Below are 16989 nucleotides of genomic sequence, written 5' to 3'. Positions count from 1 at the left end.
GTATTAAGGGTATCAAAGATATCAAGTGTATTAGTGATGCATCAAGTGTATCAAGAATATCAAGGATATTAAGTGTATCAGTAGTGTATCAAATGTATAATAGTGTATCAAGTGTTAGTAGTATATCAAGTGTATCAAAGGTATCAAGTGTATATGGGTAGTATATCAGTATATCGAGTATATCGAATGTATCAAGTGTATATTAGTAGTGAGAGTGTATATCGGTAGTATATCAATATATCGAGTAAATCGAGTGTATCAAGTGTATAGTAGTAGTGAGAGTACAACGGACATTTTACATGCTTAAATGTGAAATGGTCTTCCTTTGTTGCCATTTTCCAAACCTGATATATATGGGCTATGGGCCTAATTTTAAAGTTTTTTTTTTAGATTTTTACAAAAAATTCTCTTTGGGACATATATTTCATAAATGCCTTTAAATTTGATTTTTTTTTTTTTCAAAGAAGGCTTTTAGTGTTATTTTGAACAATTTTACCCTTTATATATATATATATATATTCTTCTTTACGAAGCTCCTTTAATGTTGGAGAGAGAAAAATACATTTATTATGGAGAGAAAAACTAAATTTAATATGATTTTTTTCCATTTTCAATTGGAGAGAGAAAATGCATTTAATATAATTTTTTAATTTTTCAAATTGAGAGAGAAAATGTATTTAATATGATTTTATTTTAAGGTTTTGGTTTCAAAAATTCATTTTTCGTCTTTTATGTATATACATATGAAGCTCATTTCAAATATATACAACGATATTTCAAATCTTTCCCAGGTTATTTCAAATGTATATATTTTACATACTTTGTCAATTTATATTCGTCTTCTTCATCCAATTGCAGAGTTAATTAGTCTTGTTTATAATGAGATATGTATTCTGCATATTTTTTTATATCTACCCATGTATATTTAGTTATTTATGGATATATATATCTCATATTATATACTACAAAATAGATCAAATTATTTAAAAAACAACAAACACAATTTGTGGGCTCTAAATGTTGTATATATTTTTGTTTATATTAAAATTATGAGACTTGAAAATTAATTTGAAACCATATAACTGGGATTTTTTACTACTGTTAGGGAGCTATCATTAAGGTGTGATTTATTGGAATTTTTTACTACTTGAATGAAATTTATAATATACTGTCAGTACATTTCATATATTGATTAGAATATTTGTAAACATCGAACATAATGCTTAAAGGTAAATTTAAAAATAACCATGATTTTGTAAAAAAAAAAAAATGAAGAAAATCTCATACATGAAAATGGAAAAGAAAATCATATTAATTGGGAAACTTTCGAATGGTAGAACCATCTATTTGAATGCATTTTAAATATACTTACCAGTACATTTTATATATTGGTTAGGATATTTGCAAACATCTAATACAATGTTTTAAGGTATATTTAAAAATAACCATGAATCTTCCAAAAAAACCAATTAATTATCGTGAAATTGATTGTATCCGAATACATATCAAATATATTTTCTCATATATTTCTTATGTAGGTTAGAACATATGCAAAAATCTCATACAGTGTTCAAGGGTATATCAAATACCACAATATACCTCATAAAACAAGTAGTTTAATTTCTTTAAAAAATATATCATTTATATCAAATAGATGTGTATATATATCACTTTTCAAATAAAGAAAAATATATACCACAATATATAGCATAAAACAAGTAGTCTAAATAAAAAAAATCAGCATAATTTATATTAAATAAACGTATATACATATCACATATATGTATTTTTAGGGTTAAAAAGTAGAAGAGTAAGCCCTTATGGTTGTAGCCCATCCCCATTTGCTGCTTTTCGACCGTTTGCAACTCTATTTTCTCCGACTTTGTCCAAGTCCCGTCGTCGTTCGCCTAGCTCGTTTGACTCTGTTTTCTCCTCGAAGACGATGGCCACATCTTCACCTCTGGTTGCATCATCCAATTTCTTCAACTTTCCTCGACATAATAACGACGAAGATTGGACAGTGATGAACGGGGCAAAGAGAAAGATTGGTCGAGGAGAATGAAAAGGGGAACTTGAGAGGAGTGGGTTTGAGGGAATGGGAGAAATATGATGGATAAGAAGATGAAGAAGAAGATGGAGATGAGAGAGAAGAGTAACAAGGAAGTGGGATAAGCCCTCATGCATGGATACACAAAAATATAGGCCAGGATAGATACACAAATCTCTAGATTAATTTTTTAATTTAATTTTGTTTTATAAAAATAATGAATGAGGGCTTAATGGTAAATAACTATTGATCAAGGAGACCGATGGATCCTTTTTATAAAAAAATATAAAATAAAATGTTTAAGATATTAACGTAATATGAGTTTAATCTTAAAAGTATTTTTTTTCCTTCTTCCTACCATCATCCCAAAATTAAATGGTAAAAGATTTCAATTGTATTAATATATCCATTTGAAGTTGTGTTAGATGGATTAGTTTCAAATCTATCTTCTACGAATCCCTGTGGTGTCTTTTTATTTAATTATTTTTCAATGTCTATAATGGTTAACATTTTCATCTTTAGCTTTTATTTCTTTCTTCCCCTACAAATTTCCACTTACATTAAACTTCTCAATCACATTTAGTACGTTATTTTATTTTATTGCTTTCCCTAATCAATTTTTTTAATTTATTTTCTAAAAAAAACGATTTTTTATTTAAGTTAAATAATGTAGTGTAGACATATTTAGTTCAGGATATTTTCATTTTTATTATTTGTATTTGTATTGTTTTTATTATTATTATTTAAAAGATTTCATATTTTTTTTTAGTTTTATTGTACTTTATCTTATTTTTCTAATTCTTCTCCTTATTTTCATTTTCCATTTTCTTTTTTTTATTTTCTTTTGATATTTTATTATTTATTTTCTCTTTATTAGTTGCATGAATATAGAGTTTATGTAGTAAGATAAAAGTATTTGCAAATATAGATTTTTTATATTAAAGATTTAGCCCGTAAAAAGGAAAAGACAAAAATGGACATGGGCCGTTTGGCCACAATGTAAAGGACTATTTTATTAATTATAAATTTCATTTTGACCCTTCATTTTCTTCTAGAAAACGCGAAAAACGTTTCCAACCCTTTCGAGCTCCGACAGTACCGTCTTCTTCCGATTTCAACCTTTCGATTTCGACAGTGCCGTCTTCTTCTGCTTCGACAGTGTCGTCTTCTTCCCCATCGATTTCGTTCCAAACTTCAAAAGGTACGTTGTTCTTCTTCGTTTCTTCTTTTTCCTTTGTTCATTTCTTCATCACTAATAGCACAAATTCGAAAACGTAGGGCTTCGTTCTTCTTCCATTGACAATTTATATAAGAAGATAAATAGTTATTTCAAATTAGGGCTACATGCATTCTCCATCTTTTTTAGGTGTTTCATTCAGTGTTTTATTATGCATTTTGGTCACAGTATAGTCATCACGGTGTAGTCATCACAACTAGACTAATAGTCATCAAAATGTTGATTATGTGAAGATTATTTGTAATGTTGATTGTAATTTGCTAGTTTTTCGAGGAATATGTTGATAGTTTATTGTTGACTGTGTTTGATTGCTAATTATGTGAAGATTAGTACTGTGTTTCATTGTGATTTGTTGATGTTTAACTAAATATTATGCTAATTTAGTTATTTATTAGTGATAGAAGTTATCAATGATGTTTCACTGATGTTTCAGTGATTGTTTATTGTTGTTTAACTGATGTTTCAGTATTGTTGTTTATTGTTGTTTCAGTGATTGTTTATTGTTGTTTAACTGATGTTTCAGTATTGTTGTTTAGCTGAAATTTATTGTTGTTTAACTGAAGTTATCACTGATGCTTCACTGATGCTTTAGGGAATATGTTGACAGTTCATTATTGTTTTTTTTATTGTTGTTTAACTGATATTTATTATTGTTTAACTGAAGTTATCACTAATGCTTTAGGGAATATGTTGACAGTTCATTGCTAGTTTGTTGATGGATTTATCTATCAACAAACTATCCATCAACAAACTATCACTAATGGATACTATCATTGATGCTAATGTAGTTCCCTGTACTGTGATTTGATGATTGTTTATTCATAGGAAAATTATCTATCACTATTATTGCTATCAATAATATGAATCTAATGGTTCTACATGTTTGTTTTTAGGATAGAAGTTATCATTGATTCTTTAGAGAATATGTTGACAGTTCATTGATAGTTTGTTGATGGATTTATCTATCAACAAACTGTCACTGATGGATGCTATCATTGATGCTAATTTAGTTCCCTATACTGTGATTCGATGATTGTTTATTCATAGGAAAAGTATCTATCACTATTATTGCTATCAATGATATGAATGTAATGGTTCCACATGTTTTTTTTAGGATAAATGGAGAAAGAAAGTAGGAAAACATTAGAAGGATCAACATCTGTGAAAAAGCACAAGAAGATCAAGGTCACAATCTAACGATATTTTATAAATTTATATAGATTTGTGGTTGCTTTTTTCTTACATTTATGTTATTGTTATATATACAGGAAAATGTATTAATTATTTCAGAAAGTGAATGGACAAATCCATTAAAGTCAGCTCCTTCATAAGTTTAGATGTCCTAGCTAACATAGAAAAATTAGATGAGCCATCACTTCAACTATTTAGAGAAGGTTCTTTTGGGCACTTCTTAGATATGAAAATGAAAAGGGTGCCCAACCAACTCATATCATACCTTATTAGAAGGTAATGCACAACTACCAAGCAAAATATCTTGGCCTTTAATTTAGAAGGACATATTTCAGAATCTGGCCTCAAGGATTTTTGTTTAGTAGCAGGTTTAAATTGTGATGATTACCCTATAGATGATATCTATAATGAACAGGAATCAATGGACAACACAATTAGGAACTTCTTTTTCGAGACAAATACAAAATTTATAAGAAAAGAGCTCCAACCTACTCTTAATTTGTTAGGTTCTGATGCCAACATACCCATTGATATAAAGGTCAAACTTGCACACTTGTATTTTCTATAAAGCTTCCTAATTCCTGCACAATGACATAACAAAGTAATTTGGAAGCACCTAAAAATGTTGGATGATGAAGAAAGGTTTAGATCTTATCCATGGGGCAAGGTTTCCTTTGAACTAAATATAGAGTTTTTTAAGAAGGTTGTCATCAATAAGCCATCTTCCATTTTCCTCTAAGGATTTCCACAAGTTTTGGTATATTGGGCTTTTAAAATTATACCAAGATTATCCAACCCCACTATTGGATTTGCACGAAGAATAAAAAGTGATGGACCTAGACTTACTCAATGGGAATCTCAAGAACCTAATGATTGGCAACACATCAACAAGAACTTTTTCAAAGCCACTGTTGTAATTATTTTATCACTGTTATTTCCTTTATTTATATATATTATTAGCATGTTATCAAATGATAGAAACTATAACTGATGTTTCAACTTTTATGACATAGAAGATACCACTATCAGTGATAGCTTCTATCAGTCATTTAGAACTATTGTGATATTTTCTATCATTGATAGCATGTTATTGTAGATAGAAGCAATCGGTGATAGCTTGAAATCAGTGATTGTTTCTATAAATTAGCTGTATCACTAATATCTTTATTAAACTTTCAGTTTACTTTTACTTCATTTGTTCCAACTGAACAAAAATTGCAATCCAAATATTATGCCTATTTTGAGCTGGAAACCAGGGAGATGGATATAGAAAAAGAAAAATAAGAAAAACAAATGTCAACTGGGAGAAGAATTGCATCATTACAAGAGGCAATTGAAGAATTAAAAAGAGGACAAGAAGATATTAAGAAGGACATAAATGAAAAGCACAAGGAGATTCTTGACATATTGGGCCACATAAAAGAAGCTATCAGTGATAAACTTCCACAAAAAGAAGAATGTGGTGAAAAGAAATCTCAAGAATCTCTTGAGAACAACAAAGCGCCTTCATCTAGTTTGGAGCTTTTAGATGCAAGTTTGGAAGTTCTAGAGGTAAAACTTGTGATTTTCTTTTCTGTAAAGAAGTACAATAACAAAAATGATATATGCATGCAGATTGAAGTTGACACTACTAAGAGAATGACCAACAAGAACAATTGCATGATGATCCTGGAGATCAAGAGGAAGATCGAGAAGAAAAAGATAAATAAGATATGATGAAAAGAATGTAAGTATTGATTGATTGATGATCTTAATTATAACATTAGCATGCTATCAGTCATATCTGAAATCATTGATAAGCAACTATCAGTGATAACACGCTATCATTGATAGTTTGTTATCAGTGATAGTATAAATAATAGGAAGCTTTATTTACTTGACTGATACTGATAGCACATTAATGTCATGTTATATTTGATTCCATGATTTCAGGTGATTGAAAAGACTCTTAAAAAGAGTCCAAAAAAATATCGACCAAAGGTTGTCATCGAAAATATGGAGGACAACAAGAGACCAAAAAGACAAGCAAAACCAACCAAGAAAATTTTGGAGAACGCAAAGAAACAAAAGAAAGACAAAAATAAGGTCTCTCCAAATGTGTCTACCAAGGTGTCTCCAAGCAAAGCTACAAGGCAGTCTCCAAGGTGGAATGACGACGCTTCAAGTTTTGATTTCAAAATATCACAACTTTGATTGACAATAGATAGACTTGTTTATTGACAATAGACTTTTTGACAATAGTTTGAAAATTATTTTGCAATATACAATGATTGTTATGATTTTGGAAATTACATTGTTATTTTACAAGATCAATGATAGTTAGATTGAATCAATATGAATCCTTCATAAATGTGATTGATATAGTTGCAACTTTCAATTTATTTTAGGGGCTGTTTGGTTGGAGGGATCGTGTAGTATAAATGTGACTGATTCATAAATGTGATTGCTATAGTTGCAACTTTGAGTGATCATGTAGCAGAGCTAAGCGATCGTTTAGCCCAGCTCAGCTATCGTGTAGCATTTGGTACACGATCGTCTAGCATTGGGTAGGCGATCGTATAGCATTTTGTTACTCAGCGATCGTGTAATAGAGCTAAGCGATCGTATAGCCGAGCTCAGCGATTGTGTAGTAGATCTAAGCAATCGTGTAACATTTGGTACACGATCATCTAGCATTGGGTAGACGATCATTTTATTACTCAGCATTGTGTAGCAGTCTAAGCGATCTATAGCATTTGGCAGGCGATTGTCTAACATTAGGTAGGTGATCGTATAGCATTTTGTTACTCAGCGTTGTATAGCAGATCTAAGCGATCGTGTAGCATTTGGTAAGCAATCGTCTAGCATTGGGTAGGCGATCATATAGCATTTTGTTACTCAACGTTGTGTAGCAGATCTAAGCGATCGTGAAGCATTTGGTAGGCAATCGTCTAGCATTGGGTAGGCAATCGTATAGCATTTTGTTACTCAGTGTTGTGTAGCAGATCTAAGAGATCGTGTAGCATTTGGTAGGCAATCTTATAGTATTTTGTTACTCAGCGGTTGTGTAACGAAGCTCAGTGATTGCGTAGATAATTTCGATCGTATAGTATTTGTTACTCAACGATCGTGTAGCATTTGGTATACGATCATATAGCATTGGATAGGCGATCGTATAGCATTTTGTTACTCAGCATTGTGTAGCAGATCTAAGTGATCATGTAGTATTTGGTAGGCAATCGTCTAACATTAGGTAGACGATCGTATAGCATTTTGTTACTCAGCGTTGTGTAGCAGATCTAAGTGATTATGTAGCATTTGGAGGCAATCAGCTAGCATTGGGTAGGCGATCGTATAGCATTTTGTTACTCAACGTTGTGTAGCAGATCTAAGAGATCGTGTAGCATTTGGTAGGCGATCATCTAGCATTAGGTAGGAAATCATATAGCATTTTGTTACTCAGTGATCATGTAAATAATTTAAACGATCGTATAGTATTTTTTTATTCAGCGATCATGTAGCAGAGCTAAGCGATCGTGTAGCATTTGGTTGGCGATCATGTAGCATTGGGTAGGCGATCGTATAGTATTTTGTTACTCGGCGTTGTGTAGTCGAGCTCAGCGATCATGTAGCATTTGGTAGGTGATCGTCTAGCATTGGGTAGGTGATCGTATAATAGTTTGTAAACGATCGTTTGGACTTGTTAAGCGATTGTATAGTATTTTGTAAACGATCGTTTGGACTTGTTAAGCGATTGTCTAGTCTTTGGGTCAGTTCTTCAACAGGTTATTCAATGTTCTTCAACAGGGTTGTTGCATTGATCAAACTTTAAACACAAGCTGCACAACTTCTATCATTGATAGTATGGTATCAGTAATGCTATACGATCGTGTAGCATTTGGTTGGCGATTCTATCAGTGATAGAATCTATCATTGATGGATTTTCTACAAAAATGCTTATGTACTACCAGTGATAGAATCTATCACTTCATTGTATTAATTGCTCACAGAAGCTATTACAGATAGCTTGATATAATTTCTTTCAATTGTTGTGGCTAAAGGAAAACGAAAGCTTCATAAATAAAAGCATCATATTGTGAAGCATCATATTGACTAAAGAATGGATATATCAACAACAAAGTCTGTTCCACTAACAAAACATTAGTAACAAGGTCTCTAATATATTTATGACAAACATAAATAACAAATTGTCTCACTATCAAATGGTTAAATTGATGACAACAAGCAGCAACTACAATCTAATTGAAAAATTGGTGATAAGCATAGGCTGTCTCACTATCATTGATAAATTGATGACAAACATCAATTACAAAACAAGCTTCTTCATTACAAAAATCAATTACAAATCAAGCTTCTTCATTAAACAACTGGTGGAAATTTGTATGTCCTACAATTATGGCCATGGCGATGACATCGACTGCATTTCGAGCTCCTTTTCTTTTCACCAATTGATAATATTCTTTGTTTACGTGGTCGTCCAACCGGACGTTTAACTATTTGAGATAATACATTCACACTAACATCAACAGATCTCCAATCAGAATGATTTCCAATAGGATAAACTGATCCTTTATAGGTTTAGAACAATGTACTGCAAAAATAGTAGTCCGACACAAAAGTATATATATCTAAATTTAGCCCACGAATAACAGTACAAGCATGAGCACATGGAATCTCCACCAAATCCCAAACACAACAACTGCGTGATTTATAGGCCAAATTTACCAAAAAGTGATTGTCCCCATCATCTACTTTATATTCTTCATTGTTAATAGGATCAACCTAAAAAATAAAATAGTCAACAAAATGTAATCAACTAGGTGAACTAATGGAATGTCAATGAAAACTAAAATATAAACGAAAATTTAAGTGATACTTGATGCGTTATTTTATGCGATGAAATAATGGTAGAGATTGCGTTGATGGAAAATACGTTATGCAAGCAAATTTTCTCAGCAAGATCCAAGTATAAATCCTACTGAGTTGTCTAGTAAGCCCAGGGTCGAACTCAGGGACTAAGGAAAATAATATGTGGTGGTAATTTATAGATCACTTTGCGGTAACAATAAATTAAAGAGTTGGTTGGTTTGTTGTTTATAGTATAAAATGTATGCGGCTGAGTTAAGAAAAGAGTTAATATTACGAAAGTTGCGATGAATATACGGGGGAATGGGTTGAGAAGGGGTTTAGCTAACACTTCCTAGGATTGCGTTCATGTTATGCGATCATCCTACACACATGCAATAGCAAATCATCTCTCAACACAAATACTACGGCTTCTAGTTTTAGAACGCATGCGATATGTGCAATGATGTCTATAGGACTTATACATAAGCCTCTATTCTTGTCTATGCGATGACGATTGACACACACACATACAAGGTGACTGTATAATACCATAACCTATCTCTAGGATGCATGCGATGCATGTTGACAAACAGAGCTTATCTCTAAGTCTCAATCTCTTGCTTATGCAGATCTAATCTTGCTCTCTCGAGTCTAGATTCTAACCTAGCTCTCTTCAATCTTAGGTTCTTTCTTTAGACTCTCTCTCGAGTAGCTCTAAAGGGTGATGGACGTAACATAAGACAAGATGATCACATGCGATGAAAATTCTCGGTCATGTTAGCTAAGTACTTCTCAACCCATTCGATAGATTTAGCTACTCATGCGTGTTTTAAAGAGAGTGAACAGATGTAGATAAGCAAGTTCTATTTTATAGATATATAATCGAAATACAAAATGACAATGCGGAATAAGAATAAAGAGCCTAGTAGAAATTTCTTGCTTCCCAAGGCTTTTACACTATTCTTCTCTACTCTGCTCAAAAGATATTCTTGCTCTTGCAAGAGTCGACCCTCTCTTTATTTTTCGACGCTCCCTGGCACTCTCTCGAGCTTACCAGGGCGATCTTTCAGCATCTCTTCCCTTCTCTTGCTCTGCCTTCTAAGTATAAGAAACTAAGAACAAGGCTAAGTATCGGCTAAATGGTGAACTCTCAAAACTGGGCAAACTACTTCACTGAAGGTAATCTTTGGTATTTATAGACTTTAGGGTGAGAAGCTTCTTCTTTCTTATAATTGTACTGATGGGATGACATTAATTCTCTGTTTATGCGCCGAATATTTGTCATCGAAAAGTTGAGTGTACTTGCTACAGTGGTCGTTAACAGCTTGTCAACTTAATTCGGAATTGTCCGTCATCAGCTTTCTGTCCCATCGTGATTTATTAAGTTTTCACCCAGATGCACCCACCTTGATGCACTAGCTCTATGCGACCACCTTCTCGAGCAAATTTTTGAACGCAAACGATCGTATAGCCCTGCTGTCGCAATCTTGATTTCGCGAGCGCAGAAGATTGCATGGCCTTACGGTCGCAATCTCTTATGCGTTAATTTCTTCGGATCGTATTTCCACCTTGCATCAACGAATTTTCCTGCACAAAAATACATAAATTAATTGTTTTAATTCGATGGACGCATGCGATCGCAATGTTATAAACTTAATGCTTTTGGACGCAATATTGTATATTTTTATCATCGCAATCCTGCATTATTTTATGACTTTGTGTTGTAATAACGTGCATTTCTACCCGTTATCAATATTATCCCTATCTGATTAAATATTTTCAAGCTATCAGTGAAAACAAAAACTATCAGTGATAGCTTCAATCACTGATAACATGTTATTAATGATAGCTTCTATCACTGATAACATGTTATCAATGATAAAAGCTATCACCGATAACATGTTATTAATGATATTTTCTAATAGTTAAGGTATTTGTACCTTGAAGCTTCTTGACTGATTGTGTTGTTTTCGCAACTCAGACTCTACCCAATTAGTCAAAACAGTCTTCATGGATAATGCTGATTGACCTTTTTTATAAAACCAATTTTGAAGTATTTCTCTAATATAATCAAGTAATGATGCGACGGGGAACTCCCTAGGCTCTTTCAAAATATTATTCAAGCACTCTGAAATATTAGTAATCATCATATTATACCTTCTTCTCCTAGAATGTGCACGTGTCCACTTCTCAAAACCAACTTTACTGAGATATTCTCGAATTGTAGGATATATTGATTCCATCCATTTCATATAAAACTCGAACTTATCAATTGTATAAGCTTTTGCAACACTATAATATATGTCATCAATTAAAGAATCCTTATAAATCAACTTCACATTTTGCAAAAGGTGTCGTAAACAAACACAATACTCAACATTTGGAAAGACATTCATAACACCTTTCGGAATGCTAAAATGCCGATCAGAAATAATGACTAATCCTTCTTGTTCACCAAAAATTTTCTTTAAATTCTCAAAAAATCATCTCTAGGATGCATCATTTTCAGAGTCAACAATACTAAAAGCAAGAGGAAAAATCTGATTGTTATCGTCAATTGTTGAAGCCGTCAAAAGAGTCCCAACGTATTTACATTTCAAGAATGTCCCATCAACTGATATATTAGGCCTACAATGCTTTCAAACCTCAATTGATGCTCCAATAGCCATATAACAATACTTAAAATGCCCATTTATGTCAGCTTCATAGGCAGTGAATGTACCTAAAAGAAGAAAATAAACAATTAAGCCAGATTATAAAAGGTATATAATTGATTGATGCCTACCACTAATAGCTTCTATCACTGGTTGCAGTCCATCAAAATAGTTTCCATTATTTTCATGTTATCAGTGATGGAAGATATCAGTGATAGACTCCAATTAGTGATAGGAGCTATCATTGATAGATCATATAATAAGTCAAAAAAAGAAACCTAGATTCTTTTCTTCTAACTTCATAAAAAACTTTGGAATCAAAGCATATGATTCATGTGCATCGCCTTTCGAAGACTTCATTATTTGCTCTTTTTCCCTCATGCTTTATAATAGCTAATAATTACTCCAAATTCCTTACGAACTTTATTCGCAATATCACTAGGAGTTGAGGTATAAGAAGAACTAAATCTAAAACCATTTCTCAAATATTCAGCTATTAAGGACGAAGAAGCTTGCCTATGACAAGTTTGAATACTTTTTATAGAACAATCATGAATATCAATAAACTTTCTAAGCATCCACAAAACACTCCGCTTGTAATGGGATACCTTCATATACCACTGACAACCATCTTGAACACATCGAAACACAATTGCTCTTGAATTTGACGTTATAGTCTTAAATTCAAAATTCTTCTTAACTGCTATCAAGTAAAACCAATTTGATAAAATCTCTTTACTAGCAAACACATCTTTTGCTTCCAAATCACGAGCAATGTGTATATCCATAATCACTTGGAAATCACCATCATCAATCATAGGTTTGAAGAAGGAACAATAGACAAATAATTCTCACCTCCACTAGAAACAACGTTAGAAGACACTTCCAAACATGAACTACTGACATGAGCAACCAAAGGATGTCGTGTATTGTGTTCCTTAACTAAAGCCAAAAACCAAGCTATATCCTTATCTTCACGAATTTGAACTATATTTTCAACCTCATTCATAACAAAATCTAATAAAATTGAAAGCTCTATAGAAGAAGTAGACACATCCAAACAAATCTCCTTAACTATTAAACCCATAAAATCTTCAAAAACTATTATATCATCTACTAAAAATTCAGTAGATTTGTAATTCACATAACAATGTTTTTCATTCCATATTCCACTATGAAAAAAAACTATTGGAATAACCATGTTTTAAAATTCCTGCAAAAATAAAACAAAAACTCTTGAATAAAAATATCAATAGGTTCTAATAGCTATCAAAAGAAAATATAAATCTATCAATATCATTGATACTAGTCTAAAACTAGACATGTCTTTCAATGGATATCAATAAAAAATAATGAACAAATAAAAAATGATAGCAATCACACATTATATCAGTGATAGACATTATCAATGATAGCCACTGATATCTTCCAATACACTGATAGACATTATCAATGACAAACACAAAGCCAATGTAGCTGTAATATCAAACCTAAAAATATCAAAGATCAAAATACACGGATATGTTTATAGAAAGAATATACAGTATCAAATGAAATAGGAAGAATTCAAGCCCTAACTTAATTAATCAATCAAAACTCAAAATATCAACGCAATGAATAAAGAAAAATTTCATGAAAGCACACAAACTCTGCTCACAATCCATTATGTTCATAGTGAGTTGAAGAAATCATTAGTTTGAAAAACAGAATCGAAAAAACAAGAACGCTAAAAGAAAAAAAAACTCTCAATCAAAGATGAAATCGAAAAAATAAAAATGAACTCACGAATCGAAATTGATCGAAGTATCATGTAGCTTCACGAATTGGAATTGATCGAAGTACCACGGAGTTTTATGAATGGGATTTCATGGAGACTGATTCATTGATATTTCACCGTGAAGAAAAAGGAAAGAACGGAAAAAAGCAAAGCAAAAAGTATCACGTAGCTTCATTGATCTGATTTCATGGAGACGATAGATATTTCATTGTGAAAGAAGAAGAAGGTCACAAACGTGAAAAAGGAAAGTTAATAAAGGGAAAGAGAGGGTAAATTTGGAATTTCAGAAAAAAGGAAAGGTTGACTAGTCAATGTTTGCTATAATAGAAAATATTAAAAATGTGGTATATATAATCAGATTTTTTATTCCCATTTATTATTCAATACAAATTTTCTTTATTTTATTTTTTTGTCCTTCCCCACTCCCCATTTTCTCCTTCTCCAACTTCTTCCCTAAACTTCTCTTCTTTCCTATTCTTTCTCTCCCACTAACTCACCCACTTCTTTCCTTTTCTTTCTCAACTTCCATCCCTTTTAAGTCACTGCATTAGTATAAATAGAGGTGCAAGTGGAATAGGAGAGGAGACCTACAAGTGGAATAGGGGAGGAGGCCAATTTTTTGAGTTTTGAGAAAATTCCCATCGAAACCCACAAGTTCCCAACACTACATCCACTATCGTTGTCACTTGCACACCATTCCGATGAGCCATCAACTACCATCTGCCCCGACGATGCTCAGATTCGCAAATCAAGGAAGTATGGCACCCCAACACCTTTGCAGACCACCACTAAAACATCTACGAATGGCTCTGGCGAAACATCACGTTGCAAATTTGATGAACCTCACGGACAACCTCCAGCCATGATCCCCCAATACAGAGATAGAATTAATCTAAACTTATATTCAAGGTGCATGAATTACATTTAATTAGATACATGTATAGTTGAGATTCAAGGAATAGTTGAATACATGAATTACAAGATACAATGATCAATGTCCATGTATTGGTGAAAAGTCATGTGTATTTGAATTTACCATTAATGTCTTTTGATGTATTTTTCTATTAGTATAAATATGTGTAGGATTTTTCATTTGTAAACAAGCGAAGAAAATAAAGTAATATTTAAGTTCTAGTTTCTCCAATCTTGTGTGAGTAAGAGAACAATCTTCTTCTCTTATCTATTGAATTATATTATGAGGGCCTACTTTGTTTCCAACAAGTGGTATTAGAGCTAAGATCAGAGATGACTTCAAGTTGTAACATGTTGCAACCCCAACTTCCAGTGGGAAGAATCTTAATTAGTGGAGTATTCAAATGAAAGTGTTATATGGCTCACAAGAATTGTGGAATATTGTTGAAAGAGGATACATTGAAGTTGAGAATCAGAATGAGCTCACTACTTAACAACTTGCCGAGTTGAGAGAAAATTGTAAGAAAAACAAGAAGGCTTCGTTCTTCATTTATCAAGTTGTTGATGAACATGTCTTCGAAAGAATTTCAACAGTTACTTCTGCAAAGGCGACTTGGGATATCTTACAATCCAGCTATCAAGGAGAAGATAAGGTAAATATAGAAAGACTACAAGCTCTCATATATGAATTTGATTGCATTAAGATGAATGAGTCCGAAACTATTGAAGATTTTTTCAATCGTATTCTTGCGATTGTCAATAGTTTGAGAACAAATGGAGAACAAATGTTGAAAAGATTCTTAGAAGTATGCCAAAATAAAGTTTGAGCACATTGTTGTTGCAATTAAAGAATCAAAAGATTTATCTACACTATCAGTATATAGCTTGATGTGTTTTCTTCAATCCCATGAACTTAGATTGAAGCAATTTGATATTAATCTCGATGAAGCATTTCAGATGCAAATTTCATTCAGAGGCAATTCTCATGGAAGACGTGGTGGCCGTGGCAGAAGAGGAGTGAAAGAAACTATGATAATAGAAATGGTAAGAATTCTGAAAATCAACAAGAAAACTCTTTTTCATCTCAAGGAAGAGGAGGTGGAAGAGGAAAAGGCTTTGACAGAAATCAAGGAAGTGGTCGTAGTAATTTTTCTCACATTCAATGTTTTAATTGAAAAAGGTATGGTCATTTTCAAGCAAATTGTTGGACACAAAAAAATTGAAATGGAAATTCCACCATGATGCATAAAGAGGAGACAAATGATGAAGGTGTTCTATTTCTTGCATGTAGTGCTCAAGACGATGTTATAGAGTCTACATGGTATCTTGCTAGTGGTTGTAGTAACCGCATGACAACAAATAGAAGTATATTTGTTACTTTGGATGAATCTCTCCAAAGTGAAGTGAAAATTGGTGATAATACCAGACTGCAAGTCAAAGGCCGAGGTGATATTCTCGTTAACATGAAGAAAGACACAAAACGAGTTGGGGATATATTCTATATTCCAAGTCTGAAGCATAATCTTTTGAGTATTGGCCAACTACTTCAACAAGGTCTAAAAGTTTCATTTGAAAGTGGTGTGTGTGCCATCAAAGATCAGATTGGTGTTCTTATTAGCAAGGTAAAGATGACTTCTAATAAGATGTTTTGTAACGACCCGACCCCCTAGGACTTAGGTAAGGCCGTTACTAAAATAAATGCATGCGCATAATTTAAAACGACGATCAGTTTGTTTGAAATAAATGCTACTTAACAAGAGAAGTTCAAAAGACATTTATTAAATGCAATTTTTAAGACAATAATAGGGTACCCAAATTCTTAAAGACTAACAAAAGTATATAAAAGAGATAATCCTTAGAAATAAATTTCAACAGTAAATCTAAATATTAAGGGGAAAATAAGGACTCAAATTTTAAGATGCGGAAGCGAAAAAGTCTAGTCCCAGTGACACGATCACAAATTCTGTTGCGCCATCGCCGGTACATCTTTACCTTTCCTTGAAACATCAACATAAGAAAGAATGAGTATGAAATACTCAGTAAGTAACCCCACCACTAGGGTCAGGCTAGGCATCTATGTCCTCTAGATACCCGCATATGGCACATAAACATATGGAACAAACAAGAGACCGAGTCCTATCCTATTGTAGTTAAGTATGCCCACAAAACTAGTGAATCCTGAAGGAAACACAAAACTGGTGAATCTCGAAGGAAACACAAACTAGTGAATCCCGAAGAAAACACAAACTGGTGAATCCCGAAGGAAACACAAAACTGGTGAATCCCGAAGGAAACACAAACTGGTGAGCATCTAACTAATCAA

The 16989-nt window shown here is 32.6% G+C and overlaps 1 pseudogene; it reads left to right on the top strand.

Moving 5' to 3' along the window:
- Positions 1-14999: 14999 nt before the first annotated feature.
- On the top strand, positions 15000-16336 carry LOC150033284 (uncharacterized; annotated as a pseudogene).
- Positions 16337-16989: the final 653 nt, after the last annotated feature.

This window comes from Benincasa hispida, chromosome 10, assembly GCF_027475165.1.
Source record: "Benincasa hispida cultivar pf3 chromosome 10, pf3_genome.v1.1, whole genome shotgun sequence".
Classification (NCBI taxonomy): Eukaryota; Viridiplantae; Streptophyta; class Magnoliopsida; order Cucurbitales; family Cucurbitaceae; genus Benincasa; species Benincasa hispida.
This window is presented reverse-complemented; position numbering and strand designations above follow the sequence as displayed.